The 12,859-nt window shown below is 42.7% G+C and overlaps 1 protein-coding gene across 1 annotated transcript in view; it reads right to left on the bottom strand.

Annotated features, from left to right (window-relative positions):
* Nucleotides 1–10,229, bottom strand: part of LOC144696487 (monocarboxylate transporter 2-like) — a 158,260-nt gene extending 148,031 nt beyond the window's left edge. The window contains exon 1 of the mRNA XM_078567839.1: nt 10,130–10,229. The gene's annotated coding sequence lies outside the window, so the exon portion shown is untranslated. The remainder of the gene's footprint in view (nt 1–10,129) is intronic.
* Nucleotides 10,230–12,859: the final 2,630 nt, after the last annotated feature.

Here is a 12,859-nt window from a genome sequence, read left to right on the forward strand (position 1 = left end):
ACAATGCTTCTGTTTAATCAAGCGTACAGCAGTTGATAAGAGCCTTTAAAAACACAATTGAATCACTTACTGTTTTGCAATGTAAAATATTTTAGACATTTATAATTCAATTTAGTCCCACTTAACACAAATCACTTGTGCTGTATGTTTACAAAGCACATCACCTGTAAAACATATCTATGCTGCAATTAGAACCTTTACTATGAATATGCTTAGCCAGTCAAACGATGCTGTTTGGCAATCTATATCAAACTTGCTGAACTGATTTTGAATCATCTACCATGGGTATAACAAAGCAGCTTGCATTTATATTGTGCTTTTAACGTAATAAAATGTTTCAAGATGTTTCACAGGAGAGTTGTAAAGCAAAATTTGACACCGAGCTACATGGGGTGATAGTAGAGCAAATTGATCAAAAGGAGGAAAGAGAGATAGAGAGGTGGAGAGGTTAAGAGAAGGGAGAAAAAACTTAGGGCTTTGGCAACTGAAAAAACAATTAAAATCATGGATGCTAAAGAGGCTAGAATTGGAGGAACACACACCTTTGAGGGTTTTAAAGCTGGATGAGATTATGAAGATAGGGAGGGGTGAGACTGTGGATGCATTTGAAAACAAGGCTGAAAATTTTAAGATCCATGTGTTGAGAAACACGGAGCCAAATTAGGTCAGTGAGCATAAGGGTGATGGGTGAAGGGGACTTGATGTGAGTTAGGACATGGGCAGCAGAGTTTTGGATGACCTCAAATTTACAGAGGGCAAAACATGGGAGGCCAACCAGGAGCGTGTTGGAATAGTCAAGTCTCGAGCTAACAAAGACATGAATGAAAGTTTCAGCAGGTCAGCAACTCAGGAGTGGGGTGGCGTTATCAAGGTGGAAATAGGCAGTCTTATTGATGGCGTGAATATGTGGTTGGTAGCTCATCTCAGGATTGCGAACAGTCCGGTTCAGCCTCAGACAGTTGCATGGAGAGGGATGGTGTCTGTGCTAGGGAACAGAGTTTGTAGTCAGGACTGAAGACAGCTCTTCTTAATTATTAATTGGAGAAAATTTCTGCTTGTTCAGTACTGGATGTCACACAAGCCATCTGATGATTTAGAGACAGTGAAAGAGTCAAAAGAGGTGGTGGTGAGGTAGAACTGGGTGTCATCAGCATACATCTGGAAACTTGATACTGCTTTCAGATGATGTCACCAAGGGGCAGCATGTAGATGCGAAATAGGAGGGGGCCAAGGATAGATCCTTGGGGTCAAAAGCAATGGGTGTGGGAGTGAGGAGCGATGCCATTGCAGGTGATTCTCTTAGTTGTGTTTAGGTAGGTAAGAATGGAACCAAGTGAATGCAGCCCCCTTCCAGATGGATATGGAGAAGTAGTGGAAAAAGATAGTGTGGTCAACCATGACACGGGCTGCTGACAGAGATGAGGAGAAATGTTTTCTCTCAGAGGGCTGCGCGACTTTGGGATTCTCTGCCTCAGAACATGGAGGAGGCAGGGTCACTGAATATTTTTAAGGCAGAGTTAGATAGATTCTTGTTAGGCTAGGGAATCAAAGGTTATCAGGGTTAGAAGGGAATGTGGAAATCAAAACGCAAGATGATCAGCCATGATCTTATTGAATGGTGGAGCAGGCTCGAGGGGCTGAATCGTCTACTTCTGTTCCTATTTCTTATGTTCTTATTGACAGATCAAGAAGGGTGAAGAGGGTTGGTTTACATTTGTCATAGCCACATAGGATGTCATTTGTGACTTTGATAAGAGACAGTTTGCTACAGTGGCAGGGAGGAAATCTGATTGGAGGAATTCAAACATGGAGTTCAGGAAAAGATAGACATGTCTGGGGAGGTGACAACATGTTCAGTATCGCAAGGATGGTGGGGTCAATGGTTCGTTTTTTTGAGAAGAGCTGAAATGGTGGCAGACTTGAAGGAGCGGAAGACAGTACCTGAAGAGAGAAAATCATCAAAAGATCATATAGGAGCCAGGAAGGGGAGTCAGGAGGTCAGCAGTTTATTGGGAATACGAAGGAGGGGGCAGGATGAGGGTCTTGTGGACAAGATGAGCTCAGAGAGGGCTTGAGGGGAGATAGGAGAGACACTAGAGAAAGATGCAAGTTCAGGACTAAGGCAAAAGATGCTTCAGAAAAAGTTTGGGCCGGTGTGTTAGGGGAAGGGAGAGACGCGGTAGAGGCAGCTGCTCAGGTAGTTTCAATCTTATTAACAAAGTCCACGAGATCCTCCCACTTGTTGATGGAGGTGAGAGTAGACGAGACAGGGGAGAGGGATTTAAGAAGATGGTTTGCAGTGGAGGAAGTATGCCAGAGTTTATCATTCCTTCCCATACGTTCCTGGAATAGTGCGCAGTTTTGGCAGACAAGACCGGCCTGATAGTGTTTTATTAGATCCAACTAGTTCTGGTGGCAAATAGTAAACTATAGAGCATTCCTTAACCAAAGGGACTCATGATTAGATTGTGACATCAGCTAACTTAAACTTGATTTCTGACTAGTGATCAATGAATCAAAAATGTAGAATGCAACACTTAAATAATAGGGAAATATTCATCTGCATCACTTTCACCAAGGGAAGACATTGAGAGATATAGTGAAAGGGTCGGCAGGTGGCTCAATCTAGGAATAAAGAACTCCATTCACATTTTGGCATTTTCTTATTCATAAATATCTTTACAGTCTTACATCTGATTTAAGCAATGCAACAAACCACAAACTTGCATAACATGGTAGAAATTAATGAATGTATACAGGAATCCATGGACACAATATTCAAGGGACAGAAGGGGATCCTAAGGAGAAGACTTCCATTTTGTTTGCTATTAAGTCTTATTGGAGTGCAGAGCCTTTCTTTAGTAACTTCACAGCAGGTGTGTGAACAATTGAACATGATGTTCTGCACTAAAGGAACCTGATAGAGCGTGATTTAATGACTTCAGGAAAAGCGTCTGGGAGCATCTTAGATTTAATCACTAGACTGAGTGTAGTGTGAATCTCCCAATGGAGATTCACACCTCAAGACTCAGTAATACCTGGAAGGAATGAAGCAGAAATCTGACTAGGTTGATAGCTGAACTTTTTTGACAGCAATGCTAATTCTGTTAAGGAATATTAAAAGAAATAGTAAAGTACATATGAACATACAAATTAGGAGTAGGAGTAGGCTACTTGATCCCTTGAGCCTGCTCTGCTATTTAATAAGATCATGGCTGATCTGATTTTAATCTCAACTTCATATTCCTGCCTAACCCTGTTAGTGTTTCACCCCCTTGCTTATCTGGAATCTACCTTCCTCTGCCTTAAAGATATTCAAGAACTCTGCCTCAACTACCTTTTGAGTAAGAGAATTCCAAAGTTTCACAACCCTCAGAGAAAAAAAATATCCTCACCTCTGTCCTAAATGGGCGACACCTTATTTTAAAACAGTGACAACGAGAGATAAATAGGTACAATCTATGTGTTCATCTGTTTTGTTTCGAATGCTACGTGCATTCAGATACAGAGCCTTAAGTTGTGTCCTTTTATTATTTTTGTAACCTCAAGCCTTATCTGTTGGTTTACTCTTAGACTTGTACTCTCTTTCCCTTCCTGTCATGACCCGTTCATCGTTTCCCATGTTAATAACTTCCTCTCTTACCTTGTCTCTTCTCTTTGATATACCACATCTTCCCACATTTTATCCCTTCCCCCCACTATTTAGTTTAAAACCCTTTCTATTTCCCTAGTTATGTGATTTGCAAGAACACATGTCCCAGCACGGTTCAGGTGTATACTGTCCCAACGGTACAGCCCCCACTTTCCCCAATACTAGCGCCAGTGCCGATGAACCAGAACCCATTTCACCCACACCAGCTTTTGAGCCATGCATTAATCTCTCTAATCTTATTTGCCCTTTGCCAATTTGCACATGTCAACATTAGTATATGTTAACATTCTTGCTGCTGATTGGTCAACTGTACAGAATGGATGGCAATGTATTTCTTAAGTATCAGTAGCTAGCTGTCACTGATGAGAAGGCCGCTGTCTTATTTTCAGTGTCTTGATTTTCTTCTGCCGCCAATGTTGAAGTGCCTCAGGTAATAATCCAGAGTTCTGCTTCCTAATTTGCCGCCTAGCTCCTCATTCTGATTATGCAGAACCTCTTTCCTTGCTCTGCCTATGTCGTTGTGCCTACATGGACCATGACAATTGGATCCTCCCCCTCCCACTTCAAGTTCCTCTCCAGCCCTGAGCAGATTTCACAAACACTGGCACCGGGCAGGCAACAAAGCTATCTGGACTCTCGATCTTTGCAGAGAACAGTGTCAATCCCCTTCAATATACTGTTCCCTACTTTGACTACCTTCCTGTTTTCTCCCCTGACTTGAATGGCTTCCTGTACCTTGGTGCCATGGCCAGCCTGCTCATCCACCTTGCAGACCTCACTTTTGTCCACACAGGTTGTGAGCACCTCAAGCAATGTTTGACAATTGAAAGTCTGAGGCTCCTCCTCTACTATCTGCTCAGTCCCTTTACCTGCATCACTCAGTCACATCCTCCTATCCCTCGCTGCTGACCAAAACAGATGACCCCATTCTAAGAGGTGTGACCGTCTTCTTGAAAAAAAGTGCCCCAGTATTTCTCCCCCTCCCTGATGTTGCACAGTGTCTGCAGTTTGGCTTCCAGCTCACAGCAGCCGAAATGGTGTGTTCCTCAGCTCCCGACTGTCTCCTGCAGGTCTGCTCCTACTCTTAGGAAGGTAGGCCACATTCGAATCCCTGGGCTTTATTCAAAGGTGCTCCTCAGCTCCTGACTGCCTCCCGTTGGTCTGCTCGGACTCCTTGGAAGGTAGGCTGCACTCGAATCCCTGGGCTTTATTTATAGGCACTCCTCAGCTCCCGACTGCCTCCCAAAGGTCCACTCCAACTCCCTGGAAGGTAGGTCCACTCCAACTCCCTGGAAGGTAGTTCGCACTCCAAACCCCGGGCTTTATTTATAGGTGCTCTTCAGCTCTGCAGGTCTCCTCTGACTCCCAGGAAATATTCCACAGACGCATAAATAACAAAAGAAAAATCAGGATAGGGCTAGAACCACTGAGGAGGACACAACAAACTCATAAATAATGACAGCAAAATGGCAGAAATATTAAGTCATTATTTTACCTCAGGATTTACAAAGGAAATGGACATGGTGGACATTACATTAGAACAAGCCATCAAAAAAGGTAAAAATAAATTTTAAGTAGAAAGGAGGGAGATAATTGATAAATTAATCAAACTTAGAGAGGATAAAACCCCTGGTTCAGATTGATTGCATCCATACACATTGAAAGATGCATGTACTTACATATATAAAAAGAGAACTGGTAGACAGATAATGTGGTCAGCGAGATATAGATCAATTACTTCAACGTTGGTGGTGGGAGGAAATCGAGACACTGAAAATAAGACAGCAGCCTTCTTATCAGCGACAGCTGGCTACTGTTACCCAAGAAACACATTGCCACCCATTCTATACAGTTGACCAATCAGCAGCAAGAATGTTAACATGCACTAACCTATTACAAACATAAGAGCCTAACCAATCAGCAGTAAGATCCTGCCCATTTCCTCAGCCTCCACTATATATAACTACCTCTTTCACCTGTTCCAGCCATTTCTTAAGATGACAGGCAGAGTATGCTGCTTGGAATGTTGAGGTCTACAGTTCTTCTAGGGAACTCTTTCAAGGTCACAACTGCTCTTTCCAGAGCTCATGTTACCACATAACTGTAAAATCATCTTACTCTTACAATGAAAATCTTCAAACAAATTAGAGTAATCGCTCTCGGTTCCAAATTCAACCTTATTGAATACTTTGAAGAAGTGACAAAGAGGTGTATAGAGTAAACAGTATAATTGGCTTTCCAAAAAGCCTTTGATAAGGTACTGCATAGTAGATTAATGATTAAGGCCTGAACACATGGAGTCAGGAGGCAAGTAGGAGAATGGATAGCAAGCTGGCGCCAAAACATCAAAGCAATGATTTACTAAGTTTGACAATTGGTGGGGAGCGATGCTCCACAAGGATCAGTGCTAGGGCCCACTGTTCACCATTTACATAAATGATTTGGGCTCAGGAATTGGAAGTACAGTTTCAAAATTTGCAGACGATATCAAAATACAGAGGACGACTGTGACCAAAATAGGAGAAGACATTAAAAATATTATAGAATGGACGTGTAATTGGCAAATGAACTTCCTTATAAATAAGTGAGAGGTTATACATTTTGATGGGAAGAATAAAGAGACCATACCTATCGGGGGAGATTGAAGCAGGGGTTCTTCCCTCCAGAAAAGAGGGTATTAAGGGGTGTCCAGAAAGAGATCTTTAAGGTTATGAAAGGGTCTGATTGATTTGTCTTGGAGAAAATGGTTGCACTTGTAAGCGAGGCAAGAACTAGAGGGTATAAATAAAAGATGGTCAATGATTGATACAACCAGGAATTCAAGAGAAACTACTTTACACAGTGCTTAGAATGAGGATTTCTCTGCCACAGTGAGTAGTTGAAACAAATGGCATAGAAGCATTCAAGGGGAACCTCAATATGCAGGAAGGATATATTGATGGGGTTAGGTGAAGTGGGGTGGGAGGAGGCTTGTCTGGAGCACAAACATTGGCAAGAACCATTGGACCAAAAAGGCTGTTTCCTTGCAGTAAGTACTTTGTAAACTTTATAACTGTGAAGATATTGTATATGTCTGTTTTCTAATCTAGTCTCTAGAAGTTACTTTTTATTTAATATTCATTTGCGGGATGTGAGCAGCACTGGCTAGGCCAGAATTTACTGCCCATCCCTAATTGCCCTTGAAGGTGGTGGTGAGCTGCCTTCTTGAACCGCTGCAATCCCTGTGGTGTAGGTACATCCACAGTGCTGTTAGGGAGGGAGTTCCAGGATTTTGACCCAGTGACAGTGAAGGAACGGCGATATATTTCCAGGTCAGGGTGGTGAGTGACTTGGAGGGGAGCTTCCAGGTGGTGGTGTTCCCAAGTGTCTGCTGCCCTTGTCCTTCTAGATGGTAGTGGTCTGTGGCTATATAAACATGGTCTTTCATTATATGGATTTCAAGTTTTCATTTTCTGCCTCCACAATTTAGCCTTGGGCCTCCACAGACAGAAACTGTAACTGAAATATCAAGAGGAACTCTTTCCATGACCAGTGCCTTGGCAACCAAGGCAACCCCCACAAAAAACCCACATGATTCAAACCGTAGAGGGGATAATTATGACGTACATAATCTGCTCCTCAACTCAAACTTTCCCTTGTGCTTAAACATGCATGATGTCCGTTGGGAAAATGCACTGTTCCACAACAGCTAGTAACAATACTTTAGATCCACCAACATATTGATTTTAATATTCTCATCCTCCTACTCCAATCTGTCCACCCCTCTCTATCTCAGTAACCTCATCCAGCCCTACATCCCTCTGAGGACTCTGCGTTCTTCCAACTCTGATCACTTTTTCATCCCTCATGTCCTCCACCCCACTACTGATGGCCCTGCCTTCAGCTGATTAATACCTACTTAACCAATATGGATCCTTCAATCAACTTTACTGTAACATATTATTTGGTCATTATCACATTGCTATTTGTGGGACCTTGCTGTGCATAAATTTGCTGCCTTGTCTCCTACATTGCAACAGGAACTACGCTTCAAAACACAGGCTAAAAAGTGCTTTGGGATTTTCGGTGATTGTGAAAGTTGCTATATAAATGCAAGTCCTTACTTTATTACTTACAGATAGGGCTTTGTATTTATTCTTTCAAGGGATGTGGGCATCACTGGCAAGGCCAGCATTTGCTGCCCATCCCTAATTGCCTTGAACCGAGTGGCTTGCTTGGCCATTTCAGAGGGCAGTTGAGAGTCAACCACGTTGCTGTGGATCTGGAGTCACATGTAGGCCAGACCAGGTAATGACAGCAGATTCCCTTCCTTAAGGGACATTAGTGAACCAAACTGGGGCTTTTTTTTGAAACAGCAACCAATGGTCACCATTCAGGAGATTAGCTTTCAATTCCAGATTATTCCCCAATTTCCAAACGCCGTGGTGGGATTTTAACCTATGTCCCCATACTGTTAGCCCGGGCCTCTGGATCACTAGTCCAGTGACATTATCAAAACGCCACTATTTCCCCTGAATCCCCTGAACATTGTTTGTATTATTCTCTGCTAATGTTCTAAACAGCTGTATTTTTGTCAGCTATGTTATTGACAGCAAACATTCCTAAATTAAATTAACAACTAGTGGGCTCACCCTGCCCACAGAACAGTGCATTCTACTAAACACCACCCAAATCACGGTCGCACTTAGTGGGGATCAGAGCAAGTAGCTTTCCAACCTAAACAGAAACAGAAATACCTGGAAAAACTCAGCAGGTCTGGCAGCATCGGCGGAGAAGAGCACAGTTGACTTTTCAAGTCCTCATGACCAGTTCTGTTGAAGGGTCATGAGGACTCGAAACGTCAACTGTGCTCTTCTCCGCCGATGCTGCCAGACCTGCTGAGTTTTTCCAGGTATTTCTGTTTCTATTTTTGTTTTGGATTTCCAGCATCTGCAGTTTTTTTGTTTTTATAGCCTTCCAACCTACCTGATTTAAAGCATCATTATAGGATTTAAGAAAAAAACACAGACACAACCCTTTTATTTAATGATCTGAAAAATTTTACTCTGGATAAGTGCAAATCAAAGAGACACACAGAAAAATCAAACACCAGCCAGCAAGCAAACTTTTTTTGCTCGCTACTGTTAATAGGCACAATTTGATCAAATATTTTGCATGGAGCAGAATTATGTTCGGGAAAAGAAAGTTTTTAAGTAAAATAAACTTTATATCAAAATAGCTGAGCTACAAACTCTTTCAATCATTCGTGTAAAAATAGTGTTCCAGGGAAATGGTGTTCCAGCGTCTAAAAATACCATGTGTCAAAACTGTTAAACCGAAGTGGTTTAAACAGGCACACAGCAGTTCCGTTGTATTGCAATTAGCAAGCAAAGAAAGATGAGAAAAGGACAACAATGTCATCATTGATAAAGCAACTGGGTCAGAGGGAGAACGCAAGGGATAGAATTAACAATCAAAAGTGGGATTAAAATGACACTAGGGGACAGCTCATTTATAATAAGACACCATACGCAAGTTATCCTTTCTAGAGGAGATGCGTTTTTTTTACACTGCTGACTGCTCTGTTTATATTCCACAAAATAGTTTTGTAAAGCTCCGCAAATATCTCCCTCCCTCCCTCCCCCATGAGAAAACAGCGAAGCATCTGAACAGGTTTGTGTCTGTGAGCTGAGAGGATGGAACACCAGACGAGGGGGGGAAATAGAGCCACATGATCTCATCCAGGACCAACGAACCAGATCTCTGGGCTCCGGCCCTTCCCACTCTGACGCTCTAGCTGGGAGAAGTCAGCCAGCAATAATAGACACTTGTATACAGTAAGGCTCCACCCCGTCCATTCATTCCCAAACACACCCCCCAACACACACACACACACACACATATATATATATATACATCGGCTGGGAATAAAAATGTAGCATGTTCAAATGTATCACATGACAAGGAAGGAGGAGGGGGGGTGAGGGCTTTTCCTTGTTATACATATTATAAAACCTGAACTCTCTCACAGCCGACCCAATGGAATAAACACTGTGCACATCACCCCACACTTAAGAATTAAACCGGAGCAGAATAAGATAGTTTCAAGTCAAGGTCCCTTTGTCCGAACATAGACCGAACCATTGGTGCTATATCACTGACAACTGGGGGGGTGGGGGGTGTAAATGCTGTCCCGTCGGCAAGTAGCGTCAGGCAACTTCTCCCGGGGATCAAATATATTTGCTAAAGCTCACAGAGAGAGCACCGCCTCCCGCCGAACCCCAGGTCTCTCTCTCACTGCATTGACGCTGTCCCTTTGACCTTCAGTGATATTACAAGGAGAGGGTGATGAAATTTACATCCTCCAGACCGGTGACCCGAAAGAGCAGAATCCAGACAGGCAGAATTGAGCAGCATTATCACCTCCTCCTCCTCTCTCTCTCTCCCCATCCCTGTATCAGGTGCTACCCGAGCCTGCTAGGGATTCCCAGCCCTTACCTGTGCCCCGTAAGGATGATGACGGGTGATGTGTGTGCCGCCGTGTCCCTTTTCCCTCTATCCTGATTGATTTGATCAGTGCTTCGAGAAACTATGACGCTAGGATGATGGCTGCCTCGGCAACCCGGCACTTTTTTTTCCCCTCAATTGTGTCTCCCTCCCCCCAACCCCCCACCCCCCAACCCCCCACCCCCCCCCTTATCATCCCCCAACTCCTCCCCCCTTTTCTGGGATCTGCCCCTCCAATGCTTTAAGTATAAGAGTGTCTTATATCCAGCAGAGCACGCAAATATCGCCCAGCCTTCCCAAACAAAGCAGCTCTGTGCAATAAAACCCATCAATGACAAACATTCATTTATTCCAAAAAAGATTCATTTGTGTGTGTATATACATAGATATATGCTCAAACATATTAGAGGTTGCTGATGATTAGAGCCTTATTTCCTCAAGACACCTATTCACATTCAAGTAATTACTCTCCGAGTTATGTAGATCAACAGAGCAAGAGTTTTTAAAATGTTATTCTTTTCTGGGACGTGGGCTGGTCACTGTTGAGGCCAGCATGTGTTGCCCATCCCTAATTGCCCTGCCATATGAATTAGGAGGAAGCCATTCAACCCCTCGAGTCTACTCCTGACAAGACCCATGGCGGATCTGAGTGTGGCCTCAGCTCCTGTCTATCCTCTATACCTCTTGACCCCCCAAAAGTCAGCCACACTGCTGTGGGTCTGAAGTCATAGGTAAGCCAAACCAGGTAAGGGTGGCAGATTTCCTTCCCCAAAGAGTATTTGAGAGCAAGATGGGTTTTTAATGACAATTGATGACAGTTTCATGGTCACCATTACTGAACCTAGCTTTCAATTCCAGAATGAATTAATTAATTGAATTTAAATTCCACCAATGGCCATGATTTGAACCTGTATCCCCAGAACATTAGCCCAGGTTTCTGGATTACTAGCCCAGTGACATTACCACCATGTCACTGTCTTCCCTAATTCCACCAAGAGCCAATGGTATGTCCTCATGGCCTGTAGTTTACAGAAGATTAGCAGCACAGAAGGAAGTAATTCGGTCCATCATGCTTGTACTAGCTCTTGGAAAGAGCTGTCCAATAAGCCGCACATCCTTGCTCCTTACCCATAGCTCTGCAAATATTTTAATTTTCCAGTATATACCCAATTCCCTTCTGAACATTACTATTGAATCTTTTCCCATCACCATTTCAGGAAGTGGATTTCAAATCTCATCTCCGTTCTGGTTCTTTTGCCAATTATTTTAAATTGGGTCCTCTGGTTACCAACCCTCACACCAGTGAAAACAGTTCAACATTATTTATTCAATCAAATGTCTTTATCATGTTGAACAATTCCCCACCGTCTCTGCTCCAAGAACAATCCTTGCTTTTCTATTTATGTTGCGGGGAGGTACTAAAGTCCCTCATCCCTGGTATAATTCCTAGGATGGAAGGTTAGTCTTATGAGGAGAGGTTGAGCAGGTTGGGCCTATACTCATTGGAGTTTAGAAGAATGAGAGGTGATCTTGTTGAAACATAAGATTCTGAAGGGGCTTGATAGGATGGATGCTGAGAGGATGTTTCTTATTTGGGGGAATCTAGAACTAGGGGGCACAGTTTAAAGAGAAGGGGTCTCCCACTTAAGACAGAGATGAAGAAGAATTTCTTCTCGCAGAGTGTCATTATTCTTTCGAATTATCTTCCACAGAAAGCAGTGGAGGCTGGGTCATTGAATGTATTCAAGACTGAGTGAGATGGATTTTTGACTGACAAGAGAGCCAAGGGTCATGGGGGACAGGTAGGAAATTGAAGTGGAGGCCACAATCAGATCAGCCATGATCTTATTGAATGGCAGAGCAGGCTCAAGAAGCCAAATTGCCTACTCCCCATATTTCTTAAGATCTTATCATTTTAATCTTAAATCCAAGCCAAATTGATACAGTTTTATCTTAGGTCTGTAAGTTTGACTTGAAAGTTGTGCTTTCACTCCTGACTGATGGTCATAGGTTCAAATCTCACGCTAGGATTTAAGCATGTGATCTACGCTGTTACTTCAGTTGAGCACTGCAGAAGCAGTGAAATGGCAGAGTTGTTCTCTTTCATATCTGACGTTAAATGAAACCCCTTTCTACCAGTTCAGGTAGAAGGAAAAATGCCCATCACATTATTTGAGGAGCAGGGGAGGTGTCTTGGCCAATATCTATCCCTCAAAAAGTATCAAAATGGATTATCTGGTAATTTATCTCATTGTTGTTTGTTGTGACCTTGATATGAGCAATTTAGCTGCTACATTTGCCCATATAACAACAGTGGCTATATAATCAAAGGCGATTCATTGGCTGTGAATCTCATTGGGAATGAAAGGCATTATATAAGTGTAAGTTCTTCATTCATGTTATACATTAAAAGCTTTGTGTACAGCAGGTACATTTTGTCCATTTCACATTTATTTTCCTAGATCATAATTTTGAGTCACGGTTGTGTCAATAGTATCTTCTCACACTATTGGTCAATCACTTTTGCAATCTCTGTAAAATCTTCACTCCTCATTGGTCTATACTGCCTACATAAGCATGGGATGAAAATTTGGCTTCTGTACTTCTTTAATGGACAAACACAGGCTTAGAGGGCACAATTTCACAATATGTGCCAGGAGCACAAAAGAGAAGGTTTTACCAAGTTCTTCCCTGTCTGTCCACATCCAAACTTCGATTCAA

Source organism: Cetorhinus maximus, chromosome 22 (assembly GCF_964194155.1).
Source record: "Cetorhinus maximus chromosome 22, sCetMax3.hap1.1, whole genome shotgun sequence".
NCBI lineage: Eukaryota > Metazoa > Chordata > Chondrichthyes > Lamniformes > Cetorhinidae > Cetorhinus > Cetorhinus maximus.